The 13,322-nt window shown below is 40.5% G+C and overlaps 1 protein-coding gene across 1 annotated transcript in view; it reads right to left on the minus strand.

Moving 5' to 3' along the window:
• enox2 (ecto-NOX disulfide-thiol exchanger 2) overlaps positions 1 to 13,322 on the minus strand; it is a 394,667-nt gene that overhangs the window by 343,402 nt on the left and 37,943 nt on the right. The window lies entirely within an intron of this gene.

The raw sequence follows: 13,322 nt of genomic DNA on the forward strand, positions 1-13,322 counted from the left end.
CTAGCTACCCTGCACTGCAGACTAGCTACTACCGGTAGCTACCCTCTTGTTACCGAAATCCACGTTACATACTAGACAGGTATTTAGATTTTTAGCTAATTCAACAAGCGAGGATCAATATATGTGCTTTTCCATATGTTTTTCTGCTCAATAAGGCTTTAATCAGAGTGTAGTGGAGGGTAAACAAGCATCGGTTAGCCACTTATGTTGTTACTACTACAACCCTGTCTGTGAAGACATACAGTTACTGTAAGCAAGCATTATGTCAGCTACACACTCGGAAAACTGCATTATTCTATGCATTGTTAGCCCATGATTATCTAAAACGAGATGATGCATCTCAAGGGGATTATCATTAAAGAGACTTGGAGTAAATGCATGAATAAGCAGGGGTACATAACGTTAGATAGTCCAGGTGAATGTGCTGTTTCTGCCTGTTTTGTTACAGTAGTTTCACTTCTGACTTTTCCCATATAAATCAAACAATGAAACTTCATATCTACAAAAAATAATGTTTCTGTAGGGAGACTGACATCTAATTCTAAAGCCTTACTATGTAACCTTTCCTTTATGAAAAGGCTATGAAAAGGCTATAATATTTGCCCCCCCCCAAAAAAAATCTGTATTTTATAGTATGTGAATACAATATAACTTGCCCAATCTGTATGGTAGACTGTTTGTATAATATCATTATACAATCTTTACAGTAGAGTATGTTAACACAATAGAAATTGTGTTTTAAATAATTGATGGTTAAAGTGGCATTCTTTAACTTTTTTTGATAAAAAATAAAGTTGATTTTGGTCACAATTTACCACTATCTTTCACTGAAGGAGGTAACAGAGGACTGATTTAGCCTATTTCCCATTCACAAATCCTTCACCATCTGTTACAATGCCCATGTTTGTGACTGTGTCTAACCAGACACAGACACAAAAATGGGCGTTGTAGCAGATGTTGAAGATTTCATGAATGGGAAATAGGCTGAATTAGTACAGTGTTACCTCCTTCAGTGAAAGATAGTGGTAAATCTTGACCAAAATCAACTTTATTTTTTATCGAAAAAAGTTAAAGAATGCCACTTTAATTGTTCAAATCCAGGGCAGACGATAAGTGACAATGCAGCTTCAAGTTTTCATTGCCAATCATTTCTAAATCTCTCATTCTTTTTTTTTTTACAGGCGTGATGGCTTTACACCAAGCCCCTGCTCAAGGGTGTGCAGTTGGCATTTTCCAAATGGCAAAGCTGCTGGCCCATCACGTTTTGCTTGGAACGAGGGGAAGACTTTCCCAGGCCACCTCAGCCTTCCACACAAGAAGAGAAAAACAGTACCACTCCCTCCCAGTGGTGAAGAAGGGACAAATGAACTTGAATTACAAAATTCTGACATTGCAACCGCAGAGCCCCCTAGTACTTCAGACAACCCAACCGCAGAGACCCCTAGTACTTCAGACAACCCAACCGCAGACACCCCTAGTACTTCAGACAACCCAACCGCAGACACCCCTAGTACTTCAGACAACCCAACCGCAGACACCCCTAATACTTCAGACAACCCAACCGCAGACACCCCTGGTACTTCAGACAACCCAACCGCAGACACCCCTAGTACTTCAGACAACCCAACCGCAGACACCCCTAGTACTTCAGACAACCCAACCGCAGACACCCCTCGTACTTCAGACAACCCTTTTAACAGTGTTGCGCTGCTAGAGATAGAGGTTGACATGTTGAGAAGAGAGAATGAAAAATTGAAAAGAGAATTGGAGAAACAAAAACAGACCTTTTCCTTCAGCCAAATATCTTCCAATCGTGTCAAAGTAAAATATTTCACTGGCTTACCAGATGTTGCTACCGTCCTGGTTTTGGAAGCACTCTTATCTAAGTTTGAGCTACAATATCATTCGAATTGGACAGTCCAGTCTATGCCACTAGTCGATCAGTTGCTACTGACTTTGATGAAGCTCAAACTTAATTCTGGTCATGAAGACCTTGCAACCAGGTTTAATTGCAGTACAGCCACAGTTACCAACATTTTTATCACCATTGTCAGTGCCCTGTATGACATTTTATATGTTGGTATGCTTGAGAACAACATCCCCTCCATAGAGAAGAACCAGGCATCGTTGCCAGAGTGTTTCCGTCCGTTTCCTAACTGTAGGATTGTGCTCGATTGCACAGAGTTAGCAGTCTCCAGGACAGAGAGGCTTGACAAACAGAATCATTTATGGAGCCAGTACAAAAAACGGACCACACACAAAGCCTTAATAGGTGTGGCTCCTAATGGAGTGATAACATTTGTCAGTGACTATTATGGTGGAAGTGCCTCAGACAAGGCTATTACATTAGATTCTGGAGTTCTCAATCATCTACGCCCAAGAGACATGGTGATGGCAGATAAAGGCTTCACAATCCAGGACATCTTGCCAGAAGGGGTTTCACTCAACATCCCGTCTTTCCTTGTTAATGGACAGTTCACACAAGAAGAAGTTAAGAAAAACAAACTCATATCCAGTGCTAGGATCCATGTGGAGCGCTCCATTCAGAGGTTGAAATTGTTCAACATTTTGGACAATATCCATATCAGTTCACTAAAAACATAAACAAAATACTGAAAGTGTGCGTGTGTCTTACCAACCTACAAACACCAATTCTTCGGGAAATAGCATGAAATGACTTGAATAAATGTAAGCAGAATCAGATTCATGTATTTATACTTTTAATAAAGTAATACTGAATTAAGAACACTGCTTGATTTTTTTAATCAAAACACATTTGTAACAAAATGCATAGTGCAAAAACTAATGTCACTGTAAAAAGTATAAAGTGCAAAACATCAACATTGGTAACAAAATGCATAGTGCAAAAACTACTGTAAACGTAAAGAAGAGGATCACCATATGATGAATACAACATTTAAATATGCAAATTTGCATATTTAAATGATAATGATGTACCGTGCATGTTCACATCATGTATACTTTACATTACTTAACCACTTATCCAACCCATATGGTTGGACAGAGTCCTTCAGGGCTCTAACTAAGTGTCTTGTGTTTTATATTATTATGTTATGCTCTCCTCGAACCATCACCTTAACGTGGTGGAGAGGTTTGAGTGACCCCATGAATCCCGAGAGCTATGTTGTCTGTAGCCTTGCGCTACTGTAGGGTCACACATGGCAAACTGGTCTAGGAGGGAACAGACTAAGAATGGTTCAAGAGCTGTGAGGAGTTGTGCCCCACAGTCCTTAAATACGCACAAAGGTTTAAATTTGATTAATTTGATTAATTAAATTTAATTAAAACCCTTGGCAAACTCGTCTGAGGATGACTAAATGAATGCTGGGGTTCATGTGGTTAAGACCGTTCTTCTAATATTACATGTTTCCAAACATTTTGGACAAAATAGAACATTTTACATCAAGGTGCCCAGAGATTTCCTGGTGCCCAGCTGACCTGTATCCAACGTGGCCTATAACGTTAATAAGAAACAGATCGTAGCACACATGGTAGCCCTAAAATGGCTGTGATCTTACATGTAAGTCTATATTTCATTAATTCCTAATATGTATTTTAAATTCATTAAACCTTTACAGCGTTACAGTATGTACGATCATAGCCATTCTGGAGCTAGACACATGAAAAGCTAGCCTTGGATCCAAGAACGTCAGAGTTATTTTAACAAGTCAAACGTCGGAAAACAATTATCTACCGACAAAATAAAGCACTGGCAGTCTTTATCCAAGGCTTATGAATCGCCAGTAAACGTGGGATATAACATCAGAAGCCAGAATACCCAACATTACCAAGCTAACGCTAGCTAACCCTGTTAGCTCACTCACCTCAACCTGATAAACTTTCTGTTTCATGGAAGCCTGTACCTTGCCTTTTATAATGCCCCCTGAAACATTTACGTTCACAACTCTATCTGAATTGAAAGCAGTGAGACCCTTTTTCACCCTGAGAGGTTCGTCTTTAAAAAAAGACGTTAATGTAAATATATTTATGGGTTCAGACATATTGTTTTGAGTGGAAAATAATGCAGTGAGATTCCCCAAGGCACCGGAAGTATAACTCCGCCCACACGTGACGTCGCGTCGTGCGTCGTGACGTCGTGCTTAAGAGCCGAATACTGATTGTTCTATCTTATATCACTTCCACACAAGGTAATATGATCATCCTTTTTGTTTATCCTTTTCCGTTGGATATGACTGTTTCGTTTTCCTTTCCATTCTCATGGCTAAAATAAATGTTCATCTTTATTGATGTGGACAGTGGGCTTAATATAGATTGGAAAAAGGGAAAACAATGACATGTATACACCCAAGCAATGGACAGTTGAAATAAAATGTTCATGGACTTTACGTAGCTGATATTTTCTCCATCCGTCAGCATGGGTTCCAGGCATGCGAATATTTGCTGTGTGCCCCTTTGACTGTTGTGTACAGGTTGCAAATATTACATAGTTCAGCTTTACAAATGTTAAGAGGTTAGTTATCATTCAGTTACAGCAGTTAGAGCTAAAGAGAAGGGAATAACTAAAAGTGAGAGATACGCGGTTCCTCGTAGTGCGTGGGCCCATTTTGCCCATAAGCGGTAGTTATAGAGTGGGAAAGGAGGGGGGTGTTCAGAATGGGCTCCACTGGGGATTCAGGATGGGTTAGATTTTATTTATTTATTAATTTGTTTAGCTTTCTTTTCAACTTTTTGTCTGTGGGCATGTTTTCATCAATGTAATTTACCAAAACGATTCATTATATAACTAATGTCTAATAGTTGGAAGGTAAAATTTACCTCATGGAACTGTAGGGGTTTGAGAAAAATTACAAAGGTGAAATATTCCAATATAAGAAGAAGACGGCAGGTCCAGGTGTGGTCTGTTCCCTATACCACCCATGCTAGAGGGGTTATGATACTAATTTATAAATCTGTCCCACTACAGATCCAAAATATAGTTAAGGACCCTGCTGGTAGATATGTCATAGTCCAGGGTACTTTATTATTTGAAAATATAAATCTGATAAATGTGTATGGCCCAAATGAAGATGAGCCTAAATTTTATAATAATTTGTTTCTGACTTTCAAATCTCCCTGGGCAATACATAATAGCTTGCGACTTTAATTGCACGTTAGACCCATTGAGAGACAAATCATCCGGCTTAGATAATACCCACAGCAGATTGAGGAAGGACAATTCATTTTATGAAAAAAATTTAATTTGTTGGATATTTGGAGAAATGGTAAACCAAATGCAGTAGAATATTCCTGTTATTCCAACACTTATAATCCTTACTCACGTATAAACTAATTTTTAGTCTCAGCACTACTTGTTTCCAAAATTGATGAATGTCATTATAGCAGTATGGTTCTATCTGACCATGCAGCTATATCTTTGAGTCATAAAGATACTAAAGTTGTGAGTCACCCCCATAATGGTGCTTTCAACTATGGTGGCTTGTGGACCCCACATTCATAGACTTTTTTCAGATAAACAAATTGACTTGCATTTTGAATCCAACACTTCCCAAACATCTGCTAGCACAAGATGGGAGGAATTCAAGGTATTTATTAGAGGTCAGATAACTTATTTTACCAGCTCAAGAAAAAGTGCTCAACTTGAAATGAAGACATTAGGTGAGAAAATAAAAGAACTAGAAACAAATCTACTAAAACAGCTCTATAGATACACATGCAAAGCTACTCCTACTTAGATCACAGTATAATGAACTGTCAGCTCACAAAGCAGCTGTCATTTTAATGAGACTCAAACAGTGCTACTATGACCAGGGAGAAAAGCCTGGGAAACTTTTAAACAACAACAAACAGAAGGTCTATTAAATGCACCGAAACATCACATGGTAAAACTATAGTTGACCCAACAGAGATTAATGAGGCCTTCAGGGTCTTCTATGGGAAAATTGTGTAGCTCTGAGTGCCCCTCCAGCTTGGATATGCAGACACAATTCATAAACAACCTTAATATTCCTAGAATTTCTAAGCAGGAAAGCAGACCATTAGATGGAGAATTAACAACATAGGAATTTGCAGAAGCGATTGGCTGTATGCAGGCTGGAAAAGCAGCAGGTCCAGATGGCCTCCTTATAGATATAAATGTGGTGTTCGGGCTACTCTCAAGGACTGCAACTGGGTTGACAAGCTCCCATGGGTCATGCTGGGCCTGCGGACCGCCCTGAAGGAAGACCTACAAGCCTCCTCTGCGGAGCTGGTGTACGGCACGCCGCTGCGAGTCCCAGGCGATTTCATGCCCAATGCAACGCGTCCCTGGTCAGCTGTGGACCAACGAGCCTCCTTGCTGGACGGGGTCAGAGCTTTCACACCCGTCCCTACCGCCCAACACGGCGCTCCGGTGTCCCAGGTGCCCCCAGGTCTGCAGTCAGCGGACTACGTGTTCATCCGTCACGACGCACACCGCCCCCCTCTGCAACCCCCTTATGACGGCCCCTTCCGCGTCCTGGAACGGGGAACTAAGCACCTGGTGGTGGATTTTGGGGGCACGGCCGAGCATGTTTCAGTGGACCGAGTTAAACCCGCACACCTGGACTTGACGCAGCCGTTGGAGTTAGCCCAACCTCCTCGTCGCGGTCGTCCCCCGGCTCCGCCTCCTCCCCCCGTGGAGGCCCGAGCTGCCTCTTCTGCTCCTCAGGCCGACCTCCACAGGCCCGCGTCAATGCCTCCCACAGATACTCCGGCCCCTGTTATCCGGAGCCGCCGCGGACGGCCTGTCGTCCACCCGCGCCTGCCTGACTTCGATTACTAGGGCGAATTCTGGGGGGGCTCATGTGGTGGACACGTATTGGGGACAGAATTCAACCCAGGAACTAAGGGTTAAGTCATGGTTGCCCTGGCAGGTTAACGCAGGGTTAAGTTATGGTTGTCCAGCCAGTTTTCTGGTTATTCTTGCCACCTCCGCTCAGTCGAGCTGTGGGTTTTGTTTGTCTCGCTGATTTACCGTGGATTAAAGAAAGTTGCCTACACGGCTAAAGTGTGAACCTACGGTCTTCTCCGTTACTTCGGCTCTACATAAATATATTTTTTAAAAAATGTCTGTCTAAATTACTTTCACCCCTTTTGGAGATGCTTCGGTAGTCCTTCAGGAACTGTCTTCTCCCCACACCCATGAGGGATGCCCCAATTAAATTACTTCTAAAACCAGGAAAACCAAACAAAAGATGGGAAAACATGCACCCAATTAGCCTCTTAAATTCAGATAAAAAAAAACTTTGCAAAGTATTTGCAAAAGGATTGGAGGGCCCGCTTCCTCGGGTGGCGGGAGAGGACCAAAATGGATTTATTCAAGGTAGACAGGGCTTTCACAGTGTCCGACGAGTGCTAAATATTTTATACAGCCAGAGAGGGGCGACAGACACGGCCTACGGTGTGTTTACACAAACGCGAAGCAATTTGTTTTTTTCACGCGATGAGATTACATATAAAGTCAATGCAGAGATGCGAATAGACGCGAATCACCGTCAGGAGAATCCCAACGACATCTCACACTGCTCTTTTCCGTAAGAGAAATCGCGAGTTCGCGTACTCGATCCTGCGGCCAAACTCGCACGAGTACCGCGAATAAAAACAAATGACCCCGCAATCAAACTCGCACGCGTAAAACGAGGCGAAAATTCGCTTCGCGTTTGGTGTTAACACACTCTCACTTGATGCAGAGAAGGCCTTTGGCCGTGTTGAAGGGCCTTATCTGTTTGAGGCGCTTAACCGCTTTGGCTTTGGGGATACATTTTGTAAATGGGTTAGATCTCTTTGTACTGGGGCTACTGCAGACGTTTTGACCAATAATGTGGCCTCTAAACTTTTTAACACATCTTGAGGCTGCCCGCAAAGAAGTCCTTTATCACCACTGCTATTTATTCTTGCAATAGAACCATTTGCTATAACGGTGAGGATGCATAGTGACATTTATGGAATTCGAGAACATAGAATAGCACATAGCACATAGAATAGCACCCTTCGCCGATGATGTAATCTTGCTCCTAAAAAATCTAAACAGTTCTATCCCCGCACTCCGAGATCTTATTAAAACATTTGGAAAAATATTTCGGATACAAAGTGAACCATTCAAAATCATCTATGATATTACTTAATGACTTAGAGAGGAAAAATAGCCATGTTTATGCTTCTGTTTTCAACCCAACGGATAATTTCACATTTCTGGCAAAAAAATTGTCCCTGAAGTGAATAAGATCACTCAGATAAACAAATTCTGGAAGCTACTATCTCATCAGTAGAAAGTTGGACATATTTACCTATCTCAATGATTGGCAGGATAAATATTCTAAAAATCAAAATACACACTAAATTTCTCTATTTGTTCCAGAATATCCCCTGCCCCCTCCCTCATCTTTGTTTACTACAATTAAGAAATTGCTTACCAACTTTATGTCTCTGAATGTTCTCATTCATCCAGGTCATGGTTATCCAAAGGAGTTGAATCAAGTGCAACTGGACTTGGTATATACAGTGCATCCGGAAAGTATTCACACCCCTTCACTTTCCCCACATTTTGTTATGTTACAGCCTTATTCCAAAATGGATTAAATTCCTTTTTTTTCTCATCAATCTACACAGAATACCCCATAATGACAAAGTGAAAAAGGATTTGTAGAAATTTTTGCAAATTTATTAAAGATAAAAAACTGAAATATTGCATGTAGTACATAAGTATTCACACCCTTTGCTATGACACTCAAAATTGAGCTCGGGTTCACCCTGATTCCACTGATCATCCTTGAGATGTTTCTACATCTTGATTGGAGTCCACCTCTAGTAAATTCAATTGATTGGACATGATTTGGAAAGGCACACACCTGTCTATATAAGGTCCCACTGTTGACAGTGCATGTCAGAGCAGAAACCAAGCCATGAAGTCAAAGGAATTGTCTGTGGACCTCCGAGACAGGATTTTATCGAGGCACAGATCTGGGGAAGGATACAAAAAAAATTCTACAGCTTTGAAGGTCCCGAAGAGCACAGTGGTCTCCATCATTCGTAAATGGAAGAAGTTTGGATCCACCAGGACTCTTCCTAGAGCTGGCCGCCCAGCCAAACTGAGCAATCGGGGGAGAAGGGCCTTGGTCAGGGAGGTGACCAAGAACCTGATGGTCACTGACAGAGCTCCAGTGTTCCTCTGTGGCAATGGGAGAACCGTCCAGAAGGACAACCATCTCTGCAGCACTCCACCAATCAGGCCTTTATGGTAGAGTGGCCAGACGGAAGCCTCTGCTCAGTAAAAGGCACATGACAGCCCGCTTGGAGTTTGCCAGAAAGCACCAGTTAAGAAGATTCCATATCCTTCTCTTTGTTTAGTTTATTAATATCTCTTAGCTATTACGAGTAGTATTTTAGTTTAGAATAGGCCTATATTTCATGTTCATTCCTAAAGTCCCGCCTAGTCTATGTTTCTATTGGTTAATGGTGAAGCCTGTTTCCTATTGGTTACCTAGGTTGTCAATCATCCCCTGTAGCTCACATGTCACGTCATGTCCTCAGTTGCTCCGGTGAAGTTTGGAGAAGACACACACGTGCCGATCAGTGGTTATTAGCCCAAAGTTCTACAACTAGCTAAGAATTAGTAACGAGGAATAGGGAATGAGTGTTTGTTTGGACATCGTTTGTCGAAGTGTGCATCCATCGAGAAGCAAGTACTGTAGTATTTCTGTAGATGTGAATGAACCTAGCTAAAATAGGCTAATGCTAGCTACAGTTATTGGACCTGCGTGGGGATAACAATGGCGCTGCCCATGAAGAACATGTGCAGTTAGGTAGAGTTAAACTAATGTGTAGGAGTGGCTAATGTTATTTGATTGCTATGTAGCCTGTAATGTAAGATGAATGATTGGTTGTAGCCTAACTAAATTTGGTGATTTACTTACAAGGATCTAATTATTTCTGTCTATTGCTGTAGTAGTGTATTTCATAGTGCAACTACTGTAATGTGAATAATATTGTTTGTTTCTGTTATTCCAGAACCACAACTCGTGACACAAATATACATACAACTCATTATACAAACTATGTACAACGAGACAACTGTTCAGTGCGTGAAGATACATTAAAAGTCATAAAAGGAAGACCATCTCTGTCTGTGCATTCTTACCAATGCCCTACGGTGACATCGACTTACTACCAGTTAGAGAATTAGCTTGTAGCTTCATACTCAAGAAGACTTGAGGCTGTAATCACTGCCAAGGGTGCCTCAGCCAAGTACTGAGTAAAGGGTGTGAATACTTATGTACTACATGCAATATTTCAGTTTTTTATTTTTAATAAATTTGCAAAAATTTCTACAAAACCTTTTTTGCTTTGTCATTATGGGGTATTGTGTGTAGATTGATGAGAAAAAAAAGGAATTTAATCCATTTTGGAATAAGGCTGTAACATAACAAAATGTGGGGAAAGTGAAGGGGTGTGAATACTTTCCAGATGCACTGTATATATACCAAGTCCAGTTGCACTTGATTCAACTCCTTTGGATTACCAACTTTATTTGGCAAAAATAAATGCCCCAGACTATGTCTGCCATATGACTGAGGAGGCCTTAAATACCCAAACATTCATCAGAATCAGAATCAGAATACTTTATTCATCCTCGAGGCGTAATTGGGTATTCAATGGTATTACTGGGCAGCTCAACTGCAGTCTATCATGTTTAATTTTTCGTCGGAAAAATCCCCCTGCTTGGACGGATTTAGAATCTTGTTCTGTTATGCCAAGTTTACCGTTGCACTTGTATTTGCATTTAGCAGATCAAAAATACCTGAGAAAAAAATACAGAATATGATTAACGTTTGGTCTGACGCTTGAAAATATTTGACTATAAATCCCTCCTGATTACGCTTCAGTCGCATTTGGGGTAATGTTAACTTTAAACCAGGGAAATGTGACTCATGATTTCAGTTATGGGCTGAAAGAACGACCAAGATGGTCATTCTGGCCGTTTTGGATTTTCAAAGTTTAATAACTTTGTGGGGGGGTGATACAGACCCGCCGCATCCGGAATTCTCCTAAAATTGTATATATTTGCATTAAAATTAGTTTTAGATCAATTGCACAAAAAGTTATGATAAGCTCTACCTAAAACAACCATGACCGGTCAAAATGACCGCTCGTAATTTGCGCATGATCGTGCGTGTCATGTCACTATTTATGACATGTTTTGCTCGCGTCATTTCCTTCAAGTTCATTGCTCTGTCCTAGAAAAAAATTGGCGTTCTCCAGTGCAGAGTACTAGTCTAAACTTGATTTTTGATGATTACCAACATGTCTAGGTACAGACGCCGTTTCAGACGCACCATGACTACCACCAAGGCGTTGCAGTATTTACAGGCGTTGGACAGCAGCCATTTTAAATTGTTTGAAAAAATAGTATTAAAGTTGTTAAAATGTTAATTTGGGTGTCAGTCGTTTCTTAACAGACATGCCAAAATATGTAATGCATTAATATGTCAATTGGGTATTTATCTTGTCAGAATATAGAGTCTAAAAACCGTAGCGGTCAAAATGACCGCTTACGGTCGTTCTATTAGTTTTTAAGTTTTGGTCGTTGTTTGGGACTGTTTCAAGATTTATTTTCAGTTCTTATTTTACATTTCACGTTTTATAGGCCTTGTTACATTTGTTAGATTAGCAATATGTGTTTTCCATTTTGTTTTTCAGGTAATATTTTCACTTTTTCAATTTTGCTATTCAAGTTCAATCATGTCTCTGAAGTTTAAATTGTTTAAAAACAGTATTATAGTTGTTAAAATGTTAATTTTGGTATCAGTTGTTTCCCAACAGACATACTAACATATGTAATGCATTAATATCTCAATTGGGTATTTATCTTAACAGACTACAGAGTTTAAAAACCGGCGGTCATTTTGATCACCCATGGTTGTTTTAGGTAGGAGTGAAATCTCGGTCAAGTGCAAGATAAGTACAGTGAAGCTAAAGATAAAGTGCATATGTACTTTGCAGAAATATCAACTAAATATGACATTCCAAAGAATCACTTTTTCAAATATCTTCAAATTAGCAACTTTAAATCCTAATCTCAAATCCTCATCTCTTCTTTAAATATACCTGTCATTTTCTCGTTATGACATTGTTATGATAAAGTTTAATTTCATCTTTGTATGGCTTGTTTGAATCTGGGTCTGATGAATCCTCGGAATCAAAACTAAGATCATGGAAGGAAGATACAGATGATGAAATATCGTTAGACTGGAGTAAGACATGTAGGTAGGCTCATAGGCAGACAGTCAACAGTAGCGTGAAACTTATACAGTATAAATGGCTGATGCATACATACATAAGTCCTGTTAAATTGACAAGTTTAATGTTAAAATTCCTGATACCTGTACCAAATATAATGAGGCGAGAGGGACACTATACCACGGTATAAGGGAATGTGTGAAAGTGAAATACTTTTGGCTAGATATTAATATGATTGATCAAATTTTATCAAAGAAATTAACTGGATCCTAATTTTTTATCCTGGGTATATATCCTATAAATTATCACTTATAAAACAAAGAGTTTAAATTAATAGACATATATATTACAAGCTAAATGTAATTGCTCTTAATTGGAAGAATGTCCCACCCCCCATTTTTCCTCTCCAATTGTATCTGGCCATTACCCCACTCTCCCTAGCCATCCTGGTTGCTGCTCCGCCCCCTCTGCTGATCCAAGGAGGGCTGCAGATGACCACATGCTTCCTCCGATACATGTGGGGTCACCAGCTGCTTCTTTTCACCTGACAGTGAGGAGTTTCGCCAGGGGGACGTAGCACGTGGGAGGATCACGTTATTCCTCCAGCTCCCCCTCCCCCCTGAACAGGCGCCCCAACTGAGCAGAGGAGGCACTAGTCCAGCAACCAGGCCACATAGCTACATCCGGCTTCCCATCCACAGTAGGGACGCCTGACCAAGCCGGAGGTAACACAGGGATTCGATCCAGCGATCCCTGTGTTGGCACTAGACTGCAACACTACCCAGACGCCCCTTAATTGGAAGAATGTAGATGGGGCAAGAACCAGAATATGGATTAAAGAAATGACTTCAAACATATCAATGGAAGCGATAACGTATATTGTTAGACATAAAGAAAATATGTTTGGTGATATCTGGAGACCCTTTATGTACTTCTTAAGGCATAATGTTAATGCTGATAACCTGCTTCCGCAGGAACAAGCTCTTAGGGAGTAGGGTATCATCAAGATTTTGTACACTGATCTAAGAAACACCCTTTACTTTATTTATCTATTTACTTTTCATTTAATTTTTTTATGTCCCAACTCG

Source organism: Lampris incognitus, chromosome 1 (genome assembly GCF_029633865.1).
Source record: "Lampris incognitus isolate fLamInc1 chromosome 1, fLamInc1.hap2, whole genome shotgun sequence".
Lineage (NCBI taxonomy): Eukaryota > Metazoa > Chordata > Actinopteri > Lampriformes > Lampridae > Lampris > Lampris incognitus.